This window comes from Diceros bicornis, chromosome 6 (genome assembly GCF_020826845.1).
Source record: "Diceros bicornis minor isolate mBicDic1 chromosome 6, mDicBic1.mat.cur, whole genome shotgun sequence".
In the NCBI taxonomy this organism is placed as follows: Eukaryota; Metazoa; Chordata; class Mammalia; order Perissodactyla; family Rhinocerotidae; genus Diceros; species Diceros bicornis.
Window position 1 is genome coordinate 67213215 of NC_080745.1, and position 21283 is coordinate 67234497.

Consider the following 21283-nt stretch of genomic DNA (forward strand, 5'->3'; position numbering starts at 1 on the left):
TCCATTTCAGATATTGTATTTTTCATATCTAGAAGTTTCATTTGCTTCTTTCTTATATCTTCCATTTCTCTAGTTATCATGGTTGTGTTTTCCTCTACCTTTTTGAACATATAGAGCATATTCGTAATAGCTGCTTTTATGTCCTTGTTTGGTTGTTCCATCATCATTATAGTTTCTGGATATGTTTTTATTGATTGATGTTTTTCTATTTTTTAAAACAAAATTGTTCAGGTTTTATTTACCAATAGCTCCTCTGTCTTCTCCCTGTCTGATTCGGTGCCCCTTTCCACACTCCCAGATTCAGGAGAGGACTTCTTTGGCCTGCTCAGCCGTAAGGTCTGGGGAGTAGAGGTCAGTGATGAGAGCTGGCAGGGAATAATGTGCCTTCCCTACCTACAGGTCCAGCCATGCCAGCCATTTCTTCATCAGGTGTTGCAACACTTTCCGTACTCACTCTGTCTCTCATTTAAGATTAACTTTGATCTCACTGATGGCCATATAGTTATTTTTCCCTGCCAGCTGCAGCACCACAGGGTGACCCATATTTAGCTCAGCTGGAACAGACTGAATGAGGTAAGTGCCACCCACAGGGATGATGCCAAAGCCAGTGTCAGGTCCCTTTAGTTACTTGATGGCCTTGATCAGGTCATCCTGGCTAACAGCCTGGGCAAATTTTTCCCTTATTTTTAACACCTGTTCATGTAGTTCCTCCCAAGTTCTCAGACCTCTATTCTGGTGCTTCAGGAATAGTGAATAATCTGTATGTTTATTTGATATTAAACATACTTTGATAATCTTTGATAGTCGGTATGCCCAGCATCTCAGACCAAATCCTTTTCCAGAAGTCAGGGGATCCACCCCAGTGGTGGCACAGATGTCCTGGAACTGCACCTGGAACTTGGGATTCTTCTGGATCTCCGGATTGTGTTTGCTGGCAAATTGCCCCAGATTGGTCTTGAACAAGTCTAACTGCTTTGACATCTGGGCCAGGTGATCCTCAGTCAAGACAGTCCCTTGCTTCTTATGGCTGGCCTTGGCAAGCTTCTTCTGGGTGATAATGCTGGCTCCCACCCTGCACAGATATATCCCCGCCCTGGGCTGTGGGCCACCCTGCTGCTGGGACCCTGGTCTCTGTATCTGCAGATCTGCCGCTGGCCTCTATTGATTGATTTCCATGGAAATATTAGTTTTAAATCTATTAAAAGTTAGGGATTGATAAATCAAATAAGATCCAGTCCCAGTACTCAAGGAAATTATAATTTAATAGAAAGGTAAAAACCAAGTATTTACATAACTTTAAGTTAAATCAAGGGCCGCCCCGTGGCTTAGCGGTTAAGTGCGTGTGCTCTGCTGCTGGCGGCCCAGGTTCGGATCCCAGGCGCGCACCGACGCACTGTTTCTCTGGCCATGCTGTGGCCGCGTCCCACATACAGCAACTAGAAGGATGTGCAACTATGGTGTACAACTATCTACTGGGGCTTTGGGGGGAAAAATAAATAAATAAAATTAAAAAAAAACTTATTAAAAAAAAAGCTAAATCAAGAAAATAAAAGGAGCCCAATTTCTACACATTCTCACCAACATTTGTTATTACCTGTCTTTTTGATTATAGCCATCCTAGAGCAAGTGAAGCGGTATCTCATTGTGGTTTTGATTTGTATTTCCTCGATGGCTGATGATGTTGAGCCTCTCTTCATGTTCTTATTGGCTACTTGTATATCTTCTTTGAAGAACTACCTGTTCAGAACCTTTGCTCATTTTTTTTACTGGATTTTTTTTGTTTTTGAGGAAGATTGGCCCTGCACTAACATCTGTTTCCAATCTTCCTCTTTTTTTTTTTTTTCTCTCCCCAAAGCCCCAGTACATAGTTGTATCTCATAGTTGTAGAGTTGTAGCTCTTCTATGTGGAACGCCGCCTCAGCATGGCTTGATGAGCGGTGAGTAGGTCCGCGCCAGGATCCGAACCAGCGAACCCCCGGCCGCCGAAGTGGAGTGCGTGAACTTAACCGCTATGCCATTGGGCTGGCCCATACTGGATTGTTTTTTATTGTTGAGTGGTAAGAGTTCTTTATATATTCTTGTTACAAATCCCTTATCAAATATATGATTTGCAAATATTTTATTGTAGTCCGTGGATTGTCTTTTTACTTTCTTGATGGTGTTCTTCAAAGCACAAAAGTTTTTAATTTGATGAAGTCTGATTTATCTATTTTTTTCTTTGGTTGCTTGTGCTTTTTGTGTCATATCTAAGAAGGTTCACCTAACCCACAGTCACAAAGATTTACTCCTGTGTTTTCTTCTAAGAGTTTTATGCTTTTAGCTCTTACATTTAGGCCTACAATCCATTCTGAGTTAATTTTTTGTGTGCATAAGTGTAAGTAAGGGGTCAAATTTCATTCTTTTGAGTGTGAATATGCAGATGTTCCAGCACTACTTGTTGAAAAGACTATTCTTTTCCCATTGAATTGTCTTTGGACTCTTATCTGAAATAATTGCCCATAAATGTATGGGTTTATGTCTGCCTCTCAATTCTATTCCAGTGATCTATGTCTATCCTTAGGCCAGTACTACACTGTCTTGATTACTGTAACTTTATAATAAGTTTTGAAATTGGGAAGCATGACAGGGTTTTAAGGAAGGGAATGACATCATCAATTTATATTTTTAAAAGACCAGGGGCCGGCCCCGTGGCTTAGCGGTTAAGTGTGCGCGCTCTGCTACTGGCGGCCTGGGTTCGGATCCCGGGCGCGCACTGACGCACCGCTTCTCTGGCCATGCTGAGGCCGCGTCCCATGTACAGCAACTAGAAGGATGTGCAACTGTGATGTACAGCTATCTACTGGGGCTTTGGGGGAAAAAATAAATAAAGAAATAAAATTAAAAGACTACATTTGGGTTCCTGAAAAAGTTAAACAGAATTATTATGTGACCCAGAAATTTCACTCTTATGTATATACCCAAAAGAATTGAAAATAGGAATTCAAACAAATACTTGTATGATAATATTCGTTGCAGCATTATACACAATAGCCAAAAGGTGGAAACAACCAGTGTCCGTCAACAGATGAATGGATAAACAAAATGTGGTACATGCGTATAATGGAATATTAGCCATACAAAGGAATGAAGTTCTTTTTATTTATTTATTTATTTTTCCCCCCAAAGTCCCAGTAGATAGTTGTATGTCGTAGCTGCACATCCTTCTAGTTGCTGTATGTGGGATGCAGCCTCAGCATGGCCGGAGAAGCGGTGCGTCGGTGCGCACCTGGGATCCGACCCCGGGCCACCAGCAGCGGAGCATGCACACTTAACCGCTAAGCCGCGGGGCCGGCCCCGGGAATGAAGTTCTTTTTTTTTTAAGATTTTTTTATTTATTTATCCCCCCCCGCAAAGCCCCAGTAGATAGTTGTATGTCATAGCTGCACATCCTTCTAGTTGCTGTATGTGGGACGCGGCCTCAGCATAGCTGGAGAAGTGGTGAGTCGGTGCACGCCCGGGATCCGAACCCGGGCCGCCAGCAGCGGAGCGCGCGCACTCAACCGCTAAGCCACGGGGCCGGCCCAGGAATGAAGTTCTGATACATGCTGTAACATGGATAAATCTCATAAGCATTACACTAAGTGAAAAAAAAAAACAGATATAAACAGATAAATATTGCATGATTCCACTAATATGAAATATCTAGGATAAGCAAATTCACAGAGATGGAAAGTAGATTAGAGGTGGGAGGAATGGGAAATTGTTGCTTAATGGATACAGAGTTTCTGTTTGGAGTTATGAAAAAAGTTTTGGAAATCGATAGTGGTGATGGTTGCAGAACATTGTGAATGTAATTAATGCCACTGAATTGTACACTTAAAAATAGTTAAAATCCAAATTTTATGTGAGGTATATTTCATCACAGTTAAATAAAAGACTACTTTGGTAGCTGTAAAGAAATCAGACTATATTGGGCCGGCCCCGTGGCTTAGCGGTTAAGTACGTGCGCTCCACTACTGGCGGCCCGGGTTCGGATCCCGGGCATGCACCGATGCACCACTTCTCCAGCCATGCTGAGGCCACGTCCCACATACAGCAACTAGTAGGATGTGCAACTATGATGTACAACTATCTACTGGGGCTTTGGGGAAAAAATAAAGGAGGAGGATTGGCAATAGATGTTAGCTCAGAGCTGGTCTTGCTCAGGAAAAGGAGGAGGATTAGCATGGATGTTAGCTCAGGGCTGATCTTCCTCACACACAAAAAAAATAAATAAATCAGACTATAGGTTAAGGTTACTGCAGGAATCCAGGTTAAAGACGATGTTCCGTTTACCCTTCCAGGTCCACTCTTTCCTTCTCTATCCTGCTCTGTGCTTCAAGAAGCTGACCTGTGTGGACTGATTAACTAGCTCCTAGGCCCTCTGGCTTCTGGTTAAATTTGACCAATGTGGAGCACTGACCAATGCAGAGCACTGGCAAGAGATTAGAGGGTGCAAGGAGAGTGAGATCAAGGTATTCTCCCAGCTCCTAGTCTGGAGGGTTGCTTTGGGCATCTATGTTCCCTGGTGAAAGGTCACAGCTCCTATCAGGCAGCCCTCTCCACAAAGCTCTCTCTGTCTCTGTATTATAGTGATGGCTCCATTCCCTCATTCCTTCTGGGAGTATAGTGGCCACCACTAGTGCACTTGTATTTTCTTATACCAGTTTATTAATTTAACAATTCTTTTATTAAATTTCCCTAGAATTACCCAATTTGAGTGTGCTATCAGTTTCCTGTCTTAGATCAGGGTGGATGTAGTGTGGAGAGCAATAGATATATTTGGAGGTAGAGCCTTGAACCTTCGATAGATTGGATGGAGTGACAGACATGGCCCCTGGCTGTCAGAAAAGTTCTCATAACTTGGGGGAGACAGGACACACAGTCTAGAAAAAAACTCAAGATTCAGACTCATACCAACTAATTATAGTCTAGCTATAGACTCAGGTTCCAAAACGGTTGGAACCAGCTACTCAATGCACTGATCCATCTATCTCCCTGCCTTGGGGACAGAATTGACTCTTCTCCAAGCTTTCAGATCTGCAGGAGAGAAATTGGAGGGGGTTGGTTGTTTTCCACAGAGGAATCAGAAAAGTGGGATGTCCCAAGGAAGCAGTGGAAATAGAGGTTCTTGGAAATGATCCTGGGAAAAAGTCTAAACAATTGGGTGAAGTGTTAGGATCCAGACACTGGCTTGCAATGGCTCAGCCTCCCACCCAGGTGATCTGGAGATAAATGGGAACAGCAGATCGTGGAGATATTCAGGCCTCAGAGTTAATGAAGCAACACCCTGTTAGGTCCAGCAGCTGTCCTCCTGTGCCTGTTCTGTGCCTGAAGCCATATACAGGACAAAATGGGGGAGGTTTCTCATCACAGACCCTACATCATTTATACCTCCCAACTATTTCCTCACTTTCCCTGTTTTCCCTGAATGCCTTTCTCCGGCCCTTTCAAACCCACATCCCTGCTAGGTGGCAGAGCATCTGAGATGGAGGTGTTACCCACACACTTCAGGTCTTGCTGCGTCAGACTGGAAACCCTTAATGTCTGCCTGGCTTATTTCACTTTCATTCAACACAGAGAACTCTAGGGTGTAACTCCTACAACATGATCTTTAGGTCTTGGGCCCCTGGACCTGTCCTCTGGAACCTGCTAGGTGTTTCAGTTCAGCCTTTCAGACCAAGGCCCCTTGAGTGGGTGTGCCCAGTACAGTAAACTCTTTTTCTTGTCACACTTACTTTATTCCCACAAGAAGCACTTATCCACTTCATCTTACTCCCTTTCATGCTCCAAGGATCCAGGCATCCTTCAGACATTCACAGCTTCCAGCTAGATGTATGATTTCAGAGACATTGCTTAACTTCTGTATGCCTCAAGTTGTTCTTATTAAGTTCTTAGCCAATGCCTGGCACCTGGCAAAACTCAGTAAATTTTAGTTGTTGTTATTATTATATTAAAAAAACCCACTATGTTCATGTAACTTGTATGACCCACTTCACCAAATTTGAGTCTAAAACATGGTCACATTTCTCTCTTTAAAATTCTGAGTCTAAATTCAGTTTATTTTTATACTTGTTTTATTTTATTTTAGTTCTTTCTTTCTTTTTTTTTTTTTTTTATAATTTTATTTATTTATTTTTCCCCAAAGCCCCGGCAGAGAGTTGTATGTCATAGTCGCACATCCTTCTAGTTGCTGTATGTGGGACGCGGCCTCAGCATGGCCGGAGAAGTGGTGCGTCAGTGAGCGCCTGGGATCTGAACCCAGGCCACCAGCAGCGGAGCGCGCGCACTTAACCGCTAAGCCACGGGGCCAGCCCATATTTATTTCTTAATTAGGTATTATGTGCACCCAGAAAAAATTCCAAAAAAGTAAAAAGGCCCACTACTTCTCCCAGTCACCCATTTCACCTCCCCACAGACATCCATCTTACCAATTTCTTCCTTAGACTTCAACAGATACTCTATGCAATTATAGACACACACATTTTTTCCTTGTACAAATACTAGCCATAACAATATATCTTGGGGAGGTTTTCAAATCAGTTCTTACCGAGTTGCCTAATTCTTCCTTTATCTTTTCAGCTTCCCTCCAAATTTATTTGTAAATTTGGTATGATTTTCATAAAATAAGATTCATCCATTTTAACTGTACAGTTTAATAAATTTTGGCAATTGTATATAGTCATGTAACCATCACCACAATTAATATATAAAATGTTTCCATCATCCTAAAAAGTTCCCTCTTTCTCCACTGCAATCAGGCCCCTCACCTAACACTTAACTCTATGCAACCACTGACCTGCTTTCTGCCACTGTAGTTTTGCTTTTGCTAGAATTTCATATAAATGGCATCATACAATATGTGTTCTTTTGACTTCTTTCACTTAGCATAATGTTTTTGAGATTCATCCATGTTGTTGCACATATCAATATCTCATTTCGTTTTAGTGCAGAGTAGTATTGCATAGAAATTGTTTATTCAATTACCTGTCGATAAATATTTGGTTTGTTCCACTTTGTGCTTCTTATAAATAATGCTATTTGCGTATTGGTCTTTGTGTGGGCATATATTCACATCTGTTCTTAGGTAAATACTTAAGAGTAGAATTGATGGGTCATAAAGTAAAGTATGTTTATTTAACTGCCAAACTGTTTCCCAAGTGTCCATACCATTTTGCAATCTCATCTACAATGTATTGGAGTTCTAGTTTGCCTTATTCTTTTTAACAGCTGGAAGGTAAATGCTGGACAAAAAGAGCAATAAATCAAATGTAGAAAATGTTAACAATTGGTGAATCTGGATAAAGAGTATATGGATGTTCATTTTACTATTCTTTCCATTTTTCTTTAAATTAAAAACTTTTTTAAAATAATAAGCTGGGAGAAAAACTAAATTGCATATTATGTGGAATGGGACTGATTCTAAAGTTTATCTGGCAGGTAAAATTTGTAAGGAGAGCCAAGACAATTTTGCAAAGGAACAATAAAGGAGAATGGGTCCTACTAGATATCAAAACTACCTCTAAAGTGATAGTAATTTAAACATAGTTTAGAGGCCGGCCCCGTGGCTTAGTGGTTAAGTGTGCGTGCTCTGCTACTGGCGGCCAGGGTTCGGATCCTGGGCCCGCACCGACGCACTGCTTCTCCGGCCATGCTGAGGCGGCGTCCCACATACAGCAACTAGAAGGATGTGCAACTATGACGTACAACTATCTACTAGGGCTTTGGGGAGAAAAAGGGAAAAAAAAATAAACATAGTTTAGTGTCACACAAAAACATCCCAGATAAATCATACAGAGAGTCTAGAAAAAGGTTCATGTGGCTATGGATATTTAGTTTATGATAAAGGTGGCATTTTAAAATTAGAATGAGTTAATATATGATGATGGGACTTGACTATTTATTTAAAAAATTAATGGAGTCCTACTCCATTCCATTTACAAACATAAATTCAGTAAATACTAGAAGTATTAATATATTAGAAGAACTATACATGATTTTTAAGTAAATTTGGGATAGGCATGACATTCCTAAGCAAGAAGTAAAATCCAAAAGCAATAAAGAAAAGTACTGTTATATTTCACCACATAAAATTTAAAAATTCTCTAGGGTTAAAAATAACATAAACAATATATCTGTGCATGTGTAGGTATGTGCGTGTTCAGTCCTTTGTCTTGCTGAATTTCCCACAGTATAGATTTTGCTGATCACATGCCCATGGAATCATTTAACATGTTTCTCTTTCCCTTGTATTTGCTTTAACCTGATAGTTACATCTAAAGGCTTGATCAGATTCAGATTTGAGGGTTTTATTTTTTAAAGCAAGACTACTTTAGGGCCGGCCCTGTGGCTTAGCGGTTAAGTGTGCGTGCTCCGCTACTGGCGGCCTGGGTTCGGATCCTGGGCGCGCACCAACGCACCGCTTCTCCGGCCATGCTGAGGCCGCGTCCCACATACAGCAACTAGAAGGATGTGCAACTGTGACATACAACTATCTACTGGGGCTTTGGGTGGGGGGGGAAAGGAGGAGGATTGGCAATAGATGTTGGCTCAGAGCCGGTCTTCCTCAGCAAAAAGAGGAGGATTAGCATGGATGTTAGCTCAGGGCTGATCTTCCTCACTGAAAAAAAACAACAGACTACTTTATAAATGATGTTGCGTGGGCCGGCCCTGTGGCTTAGCGGTTAAGTGCTCGCACTCCGCTGCTGGTGGCCAGGGTTCGGATCCTGGGAGCGCACCGACGCACTGCTTCTCCGGCCATGCTGAGGCCGTGTCCCACCTACAGCAACTAGAAGGATGTGCAGCTATGACATACAACTATCTACTGGGGCTTTGGGGGGAAAATAAATAAATAAATAAATAAATGATGTTGCATGCTTCTATCGGAGGGAACATAATTTCCTTGTCTCTTTTTTTGCAATGTTATCAACTATTGATGAGCTTTTCCTAGATCCATTAATTAATTAGGGGTTGCCAATTGGTGATGTTTTAATTTCTACTGTTTTACTTTCTATCATTTCTACTGTGTTTGTTAGTTAGAATACCTCTATAAGGAGAAACTTCCTCTTAACACCTATTCAGATATTCAGTTTGTATAGGAAAAGCATAACAAATGTTGATTCTTTTTTCTTTACCAGTTTTCAAAATAATGAGTTGATTCCCTACCATCCTTCAAAAGTGACCAATAAAATGTGTTTTATAGTATCACTATGAATAAACAGATTTACTTTCAATCCGCTGCAGCTATTACTCCTATTGATGCTCAAATGATACAACTTTTGGCCAGTGTGAGTTTATTTAGATTGGCTCCTGAGTCCTTTTGATACACCAGTTATCTTTGTTAACTTTTCTGCTTCCTGATATGATAAGATATTTTAGGTTCATTTTCTACAATTCCTGCCCCAGACCTGCCCCAGAATCAGCCATCTCCAAGGAGTCCAGGTTACTTTTAACAGGAACTGATATTTAAAAACAACAATCTGGGTGCCAAGGATGCTCACTGGTATTGGATTGGTCTTTTCGGCTGACAGAGCTAGAAAATATAATTTTTTAAAAAAAGATAAAATACATCATGAGTTCATACTGACAATTCCAATTCAAAATTACTTTTGAATTTATTTAATGTGATCAATCTTACATCAGCATCTCCTTTCAACAATATCAAAAATCTTAGTTCTCAATAACAGCAACATAATTATTATTTGATATCTCCCACAGTACACAGTTTCAGAGCAACAATGACAATAATAACCAACAGTAAAATTATTAAAAACAACTTGAGATTTTTTTTAGTTTCTTTTTGTCCTTAGAGCATATTTGGCTATGGATGTATAGTCAAATTAACGTATTTCAGTTACTAAGATAGTCCTTCTTTGTATAGTTCTACCACTCATTCAATACATTTTAGATTGATTTAATTTCATTTTACTTTCAATTTGAGGATTGCTTTTATATTTTTATGTTTTGTCAGACTTATGTGGGTGTTCATATATAATAAAGTTCACCAGGGCTAGCCCAGTGGCGCAAGTGGTTAAGTGCACGCGCTCCACTTCGGTGGCCCGGGGTTCGCCGGTTCGGATCCCAGGCACGCACCGACGCATCGCTTGTCAAGCCATGCTGTGGCGGCGTTCCATATAAAGTGGAGGAAGATGGGCACAGATGTTAGCTCATGGCCCATCTTCCTCAGCCAACAAAAAAAGAGGGAGGAGGATTGGCATCAGGTGTTAGCTCAGGGCTGATCTTCCTCACATACACACAAAAATATAATAAAGTTCACCAGTTTTAAGTATACTATGCAGTGAGTTTGGACAAACATATACAGATGTGTAACCATCACTACAATCATGATATAGACATTTTTATCACCCCAAAAATTTCACTCATGACTCTTTGTAGTCGATTCCCTCCCCACATCCCTTGGCCCCTGCATACAATTGAATGTATTTTGGTATATTACGTTATTAAGTTTTAAAAATTGTGGTGAAATATATATGACATAAACTTTGCCATTTTAACCATTTTTAAGTGTACAATTCAGTGGCATTAATTATTCACAATGTTGTGCAACCATCATCACTATCTATTTCCAAAACTTTTTCATCACCCCAAACAGAAATTCTGTACTCATTAAGCAATAACTCCTCATTACCCCCTCTCCCCAGCCCCTTGTAACCTTTAGTCTACTTCTGTCTCCATGAATTTTCCTATTCTAAATATTTCATGTAAGTGGAATCATACAATGTTTGTCCTTTTGTGTCTGGTTCTTTCACTAAGCATAATATTTTCAAGGTTCATCCGTTTGTAGCATGTATCAGAACTTTATTCCTTTTTATGTTTGAATAATATTCCTTTGCATACATATACCACATTTTGCTTATCAGTTCATCTGTTGATAGACACTTCAGTTGTTTCCACCTTTTGGCTGTTGTGAACAATGCTGCTATGAACATGGATGTACAAATATCTCTTTGAGACCCTGCTTTCAATTCTTTTGGGTATGTACCTAGGAATGGAATTGCTGGGTCATAAAGGAATTCAAAGTTTAGCTCTTTAAGGAACTGCCAAACTGTTTTCCACAGCGGTAGTACCATTTACATTCTGCATTGTGAAAGGGTTCCAGTTTCTTCACATTCCCACCAACCGGGCATCTCACTGAAGTTTTGATTTGCATTTCCCTAATGACTAATGATGTTGAGCATCTTTTCATGTGCTTATTGGCCATTTGTATATCTTCTTTGGAGAAATGTCTATTCAAGTCATTTACCCATTTTTTAAGTTGGATTGTTTATTCATCCCTTTACTTTTAATCTATCTATGTTATATATTTAAAGTAGGTTTCTTATAGACAATATATAGGTGGGTCTTATTTGTTTTATCCACTCTGTCTTTTAATTGATATGTTTAAATGATTCACATTTAAAATGTGAATATATTTTGTGTATTAAATGTGAATTCACATGTAAATTTATTGATAAAGTTGGGTTAATATCTACCATATTTGTAACTGTTTTCTATTCATTGCAGTTATTTTTTTTACCTTCTTTTTTTCTGTCTTCTCTGGGTTTGTGTGTGTGTATGTGTGTGTGTGAGAGGAAGATAAGACCTGAGCTGGGCCGGCTCAGGGCTGATCTTCCTCACAAAAAAAAAAAAGAAGATAAGACCTGAGCTAACATCCATTGCCAATCCTCCCCTTTTTGCTGAGGAAGACTGGCCCTGGGCTAACATCTGTGCCCATCTTCTTCTACTTTTTATATGTGGGATGTCTGCCACAGCATGGCTTGATAAGCGGTGCATGGGTCCGCGCCTGGGATCCGAACCTGTGAACCCCGGGCCACCAAAGTGGAGTGTGTGAACTTAACCACTATGCCACTGGGCTGGCCCCTGTCTTCTCTGGTTTTAATTGAGCATTTTATATAGTTCCATTTTCTCTCCTCTGCTTCTGAAATTTTTAGTGGTTGCCCTAGAGTTTGCAATATATATTTACAACTAAACTAAGTCCATTTTCGAATACACTATACCACTTCATGTGTAGTACAGGTATCTTATAAGAGTATTATAAATTCCTCCTTCCTGTCCCATGTAATGTATTGTCATTCATTTCACTTATCTATAGTCTGTAATCTCCCAATAAATTTTTGCTATTATTACTTTGAACAGTTATCAGTTAGATCACTAGAATGAAAGATTTTATTTTATCTTCATTTATTCCTTCTCTAATGCTTTTCCTTTCTTTATGTAGATTCAAGTTTCTGACCTATATCATTTTCCTTCTCTCTGAAGAACATCTTTTAATGTTTCTTGCAAAACAGGTCTACTGACAACAAATTCCCTCAGTTTTGTCTGAGAAAGTCTTTATTTCTCCTTCACATTTTTTTTATAATTTTATTTATTTATTTTTCCCCCAAAGCCCCAGTAGATAGTTGTATGTCATAGTTGCATATCCTTCTAGTTGCTGTATGTGGGACGCGGCCTCAGCATGGCCGGACAAGCAGTGCATCGGTGCGCGCCCGGGATCTGAACCCGGGCCGCCAGCAGTGGAGCGCGAGCACTTAACCACTAAGCCACAGGGCCGGCCCCCTCCTTCACTTTTAAACGATAATTTTGCTGGATACAGAATTCTAGGTTGATGGGTTTTTCCTTTCAACACTTAAAATATTTCACTCCACTCTCTTCTTGCTTGCATGGTTTCTGAAGAGAAGTTCAATGTAACTCTTATCTTTGTTCCTTTGTATGTAATGTGGGTTTTTTCCTGTGGCTTCTCTCAAGATTTTCTTTATCTTTGGTTTTCTGTGGTTTGAACACGATAGGCCCAGGTGTTGAATTTTTGGTATTTATCCTGTGTGGTGTTCTCTGAGCTTCCTGGATCTGTGGTTTGGTTCTGTCACTAATTTTGGAAAATTCTCAGCCATTGTTACCTCAAATATTTCTTTTCCTTTCTCTCTTTTTTTTTCTTCCTAGTATTCTTGTTATGTGAATGTTACACCTTTTGCTATTTCCCCACAATTCTTGGATATTCTGTTTCTTTTGTTTTTCATTCTTTTTTTCTCTTTGAATTTCATTTTGGAAATATTGACATATCTTCAAGCTCACTGAATCTTTTCTTGGCCATGTCCAGTCAACTGATGAACCCATCAAAGGCACTTTTCATTTCTGTCACAGTGTTTTTTATTTCTAGCATTTCCTTTTTTTTTTTTAATTTTATTTATTTATTTATTTTTCCCCCAAAGCCCCAGTAGATAGTTGTATGTCATAGTTGCACATCCTTCTAGTTGCTGTATGTGGGACGTGGCCTCAGCATGGCCGGAGAAGCAGTGCATCGGTGCACGCCTGGGATCCGAACTCGGGCTGCCAGCAGCGGAGCGCACGCACTTAACCACTAAGCCACAGGCCCGGCCCTAGTATTTCCTTTTGATTATTTCTTAATATTTCCATCTCTCTCCTTACACTATCTGTCTTTTCTTACATGTTGTTCACTTTTTCCACTAGCACCTTTAGCATATTAATCCAAGATATTTTAAATTCCTAGTCTAATAATTCCCAAATCTGTCATATCTGAGTCTGGTTCTGAAGCTTGCTTTGTCTCTTTAGATGGTAGTTTTTCTTGGCTTTTAGCATGCCTTGTAATTTTTTGTTGAAAGCCAGATATGATGTATCAGGTAATAGGAACTGAGATAAGTAGGCCTTTACTGTGAGATATTTTGTTCATTTCTCTGGCTAGGAGTTAGACTGTTTTTAATGCTTGCTGTAGTTGTAGATGTCAGAAGCTTCAATTTCTTCTGCTGTTCTTGTTTTTGTCTTTCCTATTATCTTTGAGTTTCCCTAGAAATTCCTTCTAAAGAGAGTCTGTATCTTGCAGCTCCCAGTTGTAATCCACTATTACTATGTGGAGCCCTGTTGATGTGGTGGAAATGTACTGGGGGAAGGGAAGTGTTGCATAATCTTATTATTAAATCTCAACTTATTTAGTGGGCCTAAATTCCTGGGCTGTGACCTTCAGAAGAGTTTCTTATTTTTTTTCCTCCCCTAATGTGAGGCAGGAAGGCTAGAAGGGCCTGGAGTTGCTCAATTGCCCTTCCCTTAGGTCAGATAGGGCTCTGGTAAAGTAGTTGCCCTTTGTTACCAACAGACCTTTGTTATGTAAGACAGAAGGTTCTGGGCATATTTCAAAATGTTTGCTTTCCCTCTGAGTGTATTTCAAAACAGCTATTTTTTTCATTTCCCCTGCCAGAAGCACGGGATATTTTTCTCTGACCTTTACCATAAGAACCTGGTAGAGGTCCTGGAAGTAAACTCATGGAAGTGTGTGGGCTGCATTACAACTGGGCCCTCAAGAGTTTGTAACTCTCAAGCTAGTCCATAAACCCACACACCTATGGACAGCTAATCTTCGACAAAGGAGCCAAGAACATACAATGGAGAAAGGAAAGTCTCTTCAACAAATGGTGCTGGGAAAACTGGATAGCCACATGCAAAAAAAATGAAAGTAGACCATTACCTTACACTGTACATAAAAATTAACTCAAAATGGATTAAAGACTTGAATGTAAGACCTGAAACTATGAAACTTCTAGAAGAAAACATAGGCAGTATGCTCTTTGACATCGGTCTTAGCAACATATTTTCAAACACCACGTCTGATGGGGCAAGAGAAATAATAGAAAAAATAAACAAATGGGACTACATCAAACTAAAAAGCTTCTTCCCAGCAAAGGAAACCATCAACAAAACGAAAAGACAACCTAACAATTGGGAGAAGATATTTGCAAACCATACATCTGATAAGGGGTTAATCTCCAAACTATATAAAGAACTCATGCATCTCAACAACAAAAAAACTAACAACCCAATTAAAAAATGGGCAAAAGACCTGAACAGACATTTCTCCAAAGAATATATACAGATGGCCAACAGGCACATGAAAAGATGTTCAACACCATTAACTATCAGGGAAATGCAAATCAAAACTACAATGAGATATCACCTCACGCCCGTCAGAATGGCTATAATTAACAAGACAGGAAACAACAAGTGTTGGAGAGGATGTGGAGAGAAGGGAACTCTCATACGCTGCTGGTAGGAGTGCAAACTGGTGCAGCCACTGTGGAATACAGTATGGAGATTCCTCAAAAAATTAAGGATAGAACTACCATACGATCTAGCTATTCCACTGCTGGGTATTTATCCAAAGAACATGAAAACCAATGCATAAAGATACATGCACCCCTGTGTTCATTGCGATGTTATTCACATTGGCCAAGACTTGGAAGTAACCTAAGTGGCCATCAAGGGATGAATGGATAAAGAAGATGTGGTATATATACACAATGGAATACTACTCAGCCATAAGAAATGATGAAATCCAGCCATTTGTGAGAACATGGATGGAGATTGAGAGTATTATGCAAAGTGAAATAAGTCAGAGGGAGAAGGTCAAATACTATATGATCTCACTCATTAAGAAGTAGATAATAACAACAACAAACAAACACATAGAGACAGGGATTGGATTGGTGGTTAACAGAGGGGAAGTGGGGAGGAAAGAGGGCAAAAGATGATGGACTGTAATTAGTATTTGGGTGGTGAACATGAGAACGTGATGTAATCCATGCAGAAACAGAAGTATAATGATGTACACCTGAAATTTATACAATGTTATAAACCAATGTTACTGCAATAAAAAAAAGCTAGTCCAGATTCAGCCTCCAGGAATTTGTCAATTACTGTTTATGTGTTCCTACCAGTTCCTCACTGTAATGGATTCTTCTCCCTATAAGCTGTGATCCTCTGTATTTGCCTGTCTCCCCAGTTTTGGGGACAGTGGTTTGCCCTGAAAAAAAAAAAGTGTTTTATTTAAAAATGATTACTTACGGGGCTGGCCCCGTGGCTTAGTGGTTAAGTGTGCGTGCTCTGCTGCTAGCCGCCCGGGTTTGGATCCTGGGCGCGCACCAACGCACCACTTCTCCGGCCGTGCTGAGGTCGCGTCCCACATACAGCAACTAGAAGGATGTGCAACTATCTACTGGGGCTTTGGGGGGAAAAAAAATAAAGAAATAAATGAAAAAAAAAGAACAAGCCTTTAAAAAAAAGTGATTACATAGAAGTCTAAAAAGTAATATGTGAAAATGTAGTGGTAATTCTATTTGAGGTGATTTTTGGCTTTTTGTGTTTTCAAAAATTTCTACCTTTAGAGTCAGAAAGAAAAAAACCACAAGCTTTCCTTTTTTGTGTGTGTGTGAGAAAGATTAGCCCTGAGCTAACATCTGTTGCCAATCCTCCTCTCTTTGCTGAGGAAGATTGGCCCTGGGCTAACATCCATGCCTATCCTGCTCTACTTTATATGGGACGCTGCCACAGCTTGGCTTGATAAGCCATAAGTTGATCCATGCCTGGGATCTGGACCCCTGAACCCTGGGCCACTGAAGCGGCATGCACGAGCTTAACCACTACACAATCGGGCCAGCTCCCACAAGCTTTTCTTTTTGTTTTTGTTGAGTAATAGGAACATGGCACATCCACATAATAAAATAGTATACAGCTATCCAAAGATCTGAGGAAGCTCTAGATGTACTAATATGGTACACTTCCCAAGACATATTTAAAAAGCAATATATAAAATATTATATTTTATTATTTTTATATAATAAAAATATATTTTATATTATATTTATATATTTATATAATTTATATTATATTTTATTATTTTATATAATTTTAATATTATATAAGGTGCTACTCTTTAAGAAGATATATACAAACATATCTTTTTATGCGTAGATGATATTTGAAAGGATACATAAGAAACTGGTGATTGCAGTTGCCTCTGGGAAAGAGAACTGAGGGTAGGAGTGGGAGACAGTTAATGTTCTCATTTTACCTTTGCTTCTTTTTAATTTTTTTACCACTCACTTCAATTTCCTGTGTGCATGTGTGTGTGTGTGTGTGTGTGTGTGTGTGTATTTGTGATGGAAAAAATACCATTTGTCCTCTCTTCTGATTAATTTTAGAAGACTTTCTGAACATGGAAAGGAGAATTGTAAAGCTTGGTGTCAGCTGTGGGAATAGTGGCCCACATTTTAGTGTGACTTGCTGGTGACAGAGAGGACAATATAGACCTTATTCTTAAAGAATTATTGTGTGTTTTAACCTGCCTGGTGGCTCCCTCTGGGATTGGCTCAGGAGATTGCCTTTGTTTCAGAACTTTCTCAGAGCTGGAGTGGGTTCCCAGGTGATGTTTCTTGAAATAATTTAAAGGGAGATATACTAGGCACAATTGCCTGGGGAGAGGATAACAGATGGGGCAAGCAGCAGATAGACTGAAAAGCCTGGGAAGAAAGAGGCTAGGGAAGGAGATATATGGAGGAATAAGGACTTTGAAAAGCTTCTGTGCATATCAGGGAATGTAGAAGTCCCTGTGCATGCCCAGGGCTAGACACATGCTAGAAAAGACCAGAGAAGACCCTAAGTTTTCACCTCTGGCTGACCTTAAGGCTCTGCACAAAGAGGAAGAGAAGGCTAAAGTAGAATAATTGTAAATTGTCTGGCCAAGTGTTGGCACCAATACATAGCCAATCTATAAAGATTGGGAGAGTATTTTTCTCTTTTTTTCTTTTTTTTGCTCTAAAAAATAAGATTAACAATAAATTTCTCACAAGAAACCATGGAGGCCAGAAGTCAGTGGGATGACATATTTAAAATGTTAAAAGAAAAAATTGTCGAGCCAGCCCTGATGGCCCAGCAGTTAATGTCTGGCATGCTCTACTTCAGCAGCCTGGGTTCGGTTCCCAGGCACGGAACCACACCACTCATCTGTCAGTAGCCATGCTGTGGCAGTGGCTCACATAGAAGAACTAGAAGGACTTACAACTAGAATATACAAGTATATACTGGGGCTTTGGGGAGGGAAAAAAAAAAGAGAGAGGAAGATTGGCAACAGATGTTAGCTCAGGGCAACTCTTTCCCAGCAAAAGAAAAGAAAAGAAAAGAAAAAACTGTCAAACGAGAATTCTATATCTAGCAAAGATATCCTTCCAAAATGAAGGGTAATTCCACTCAAAAGAATTGAAATCAGGATCTCAAAGAGATGTTTGTAAATCCATGTTCATAGAAGCATTATTCACAATAGCTAAAACATGGAAGCAACCCAAGTATCCATCATCAGATGTATGGATAAGCAAAATGTGGTATATATATAGACACACAATGGAATATTATTCAGCCTTAAAGAAAGACACTGATATATGCTACAACGTGAATGAACCTTGAGGACATTATGCTAAGTGAAATAAGCTGGTCACAAAAAGACAAATACTGTGTGATTCCACTTATTTGAGGTACCTAGAGTAGTCAAAATCACAGAGAAAGAAAGTAGAATGGTGTCTGCCAGGGGCTAGAGGTGGCGGAGGGAATGAGGAGTTATTGTTTAATGGGTATAGAGTTTCAGTTTTCTGAGATGAAAAGAGTTCTGGAGATGGATGGTGGTGATGGTTGCATAACAAAATGAATGTGCTTAATACCATTGAACTGTACACTGAAAAATGGTTGGGATGGTAAATTTTATGTTATGTGTATTTTATCACAATAAAAAAATTGGAAAAAATATATAGAGTAATACACAGAACAGTTATTAACATTTTTAAAACACAAATACTTAGAACTTTTAGAGTAACAGAAAAAATGAAAATTAGTGGAAAAGAAATGAAGGAGAAATTAAGGCATTTCCAGATAAACAAATGCTGAAAGAGTTGATTGCTAGTAGTCCTGCCCTACAAGAAATGCTAAAGGGTGTCCTTCAGAGTGAAATGAAAGGACATTAGACAGTAACTAGAAGCCATACAAAGAAAGAAAGAACACCAGTGTTTGTACCTATATAGGTAAATATAAAATTCATTATTATTGTATTTTTGGTTTGTAACTCCTCTTTTTTTCCTATATTATTTAAAATAAGACAAATGCATAAGACAATAATTATAAATCTATATTAATGGGCACACAATGTATGCAGATGTAATTTGTGACAATAACAACATAAGAGGAGGGAAGACAGAGCTGCATAGGAGCAGAGTTTTGTATACTACTGAAGCTAAGTTGAGTCAATTCAAAGTAGATTATTATCAATCTAAGGCATTATTTGTAACACCCAGGGTAACCACTAAGAAAATAACTAAAAAATAAATAAATAAATACAGAAAAAGAAATGAGAAGAGAATCAAACAGTACACTAAAAAAAATTAATTAAAAACAAAACAAGGCAGGGGCTGGCCCTGTGGCATAGCAGTTAAGTGCACATGCTCTGCTGCTGGCGGCCGGGGTTCGGATCCCAGGTGCGCACCAATGCACCGCTTTTCAGGCCATGCTGTGGTGGCGTCCCACATAAAGTGGAGGAAGATGGGCACAGATGTTAGCCCAGGGCCAGCCTTCCTCAGCAAAAAGAGGAGGATTGGCGTGGATGTTAGCTCAGGGCTGATCTTCCTCACCAAAAAAAAAAAAAAAGGCAGTAATGGAGGAACTGAGGAATAAAAAAGACATGAGATATACAGAAAACAAATGGAAAAATGGCAGAAAAAAGTTCTTCCTTGTCAGTAATTACTTTAAATGTAAATAGGTTAAACTCTCTAATTAAAAGGTCAAAGGTCAATATTGGCAGAATGGATTTAATAAATGATCCAACTATATGCCATCTACAAGAGACTCACTTTAGATCCCAAGACATGAATAGGTTGAAAGTGAAAGGATGGAAAAAGATATTCCATGAAAATGGTAACCAAAAGAGAGCTGGGGTAGCTATACTAACATCAGACAAAATAGACTTTAAGTCCAAAAGCGTTATTAGAGAAGGACATTATATATAGATAAGGGTCAATCGATCAAAAAGAAATAACAATTATAAACATACACTCACATAACAACAGAGTCCCAAAATATATGAAGCAAAAATGTACAGAATTGAAGAGAGAAATAGACAGTTCTATAATAAGACAGTAGGAGACTTCAATACCTCACTTTCAAAAATGGCTACAACAACAATACAGAAGATCAATAACGAAAAAAAGGATTTGAACAATGAATTAGACCTAACAGACATATACAGAACACTCCACCCAACAACAACAGAATACATATTCTTCTCAATTGCATGTGGAACATTCTCCAAGATACACTATATGTTAGACCACAAAGCAAATCTCAATAAATTTAAAAAGATTGAAATCATACAAAATATCTTCTCTGACCACAACGGAATGAAACTAGAAATCAATAACACAGGGAAAACTGGAAAATTCACAAATATGTGGAAATTAAACAACACACTCTTAAATAACCAATGGGTCAAAGAAGAAATCATAAGGCAAATTAGAAAATACTTTGAGATGAATGAAAACAAAAACACAACATACCAAATGCAGAGTAAGTTCTGAGGTGAGAGGGGTTGTGAGGCAGAGGATGATGCTGGAGAAAAGACACAGCAGAGTCACTTTAGAATACTTGAGCAGGCTAGAGAAGAGGAGAAGGAGGAGACAGGGACATGGGGAAGTCCTGTGGTTTCTGTATAGTCTTGTCATTGCCCTCCAGCCGGAGCCCACCAGGAATACACCTACAGTTGAAGAAGTTGAGTTTATTACTCGTTGCAGCAAGGGAGAACATATACCATGAGAACCGTGGGAAGTCTCAGGGAGAGGGTGTTAGAAAGAAACCTGTTATAAGATTTGGGTGATTTGGAGGAGGGGGGCAAAGAAGCGGAGGTTCCCTGTAGATTGGGTGCTAACAGAAAAAAGGACAATTCTATGATTATCTCAATAAATCTTATCTATAAGGAGGACAGACTAGAGTGAGAATAAAGCTGTAACTGGTTAGGAGGCAGTTGCCACTCACATAAGCTGGGAGAGGGGGATGTTTAGTGTTTTGTGGTTGCACAGTGACCTTGTCTTTGTGCTTAGACACAATTATGAAGTAGCTTTGTTTTGTCTCACTCTGTCATGGCTTCAGAGTGACTTTATCTGACATTCATAGTCTGTGAGATTGTTTTTGTCTAGCAGAATAACATGGCCCAGCTGTGAGCACCAGGCCAACTCCTAACAACACTGAGGGCTAGCTATCAGTGTCAGACCAGTTCCTGGATGTCAGAGGCTCTTTTTTTCTTTCTTAGGCTCAAACAAGTTTCTTGGGCCCCTAATCAGAGAGGGTGATGATGTGGTCAGTGGCTGGTTGGGGGACAGGCCAGGGTCAAGGTGGCCTTTGAGAAGGAAGGCAGATGCCGTGCAGAAGACAA

General features: G+C 39.5%; 1 pseudogene; it reads right to left on the reverse strand.

The window, feature by feature from the left end:
• Positions 1-300: 300 nt before the first annotated feature.
• LOC131407617 (vacuolar-sorting protein SNF8-like) overlaps positions 301-21283 on the reverse strand; it is a 28642-nt pseudogene continuing 7659 nt past the window's right edge.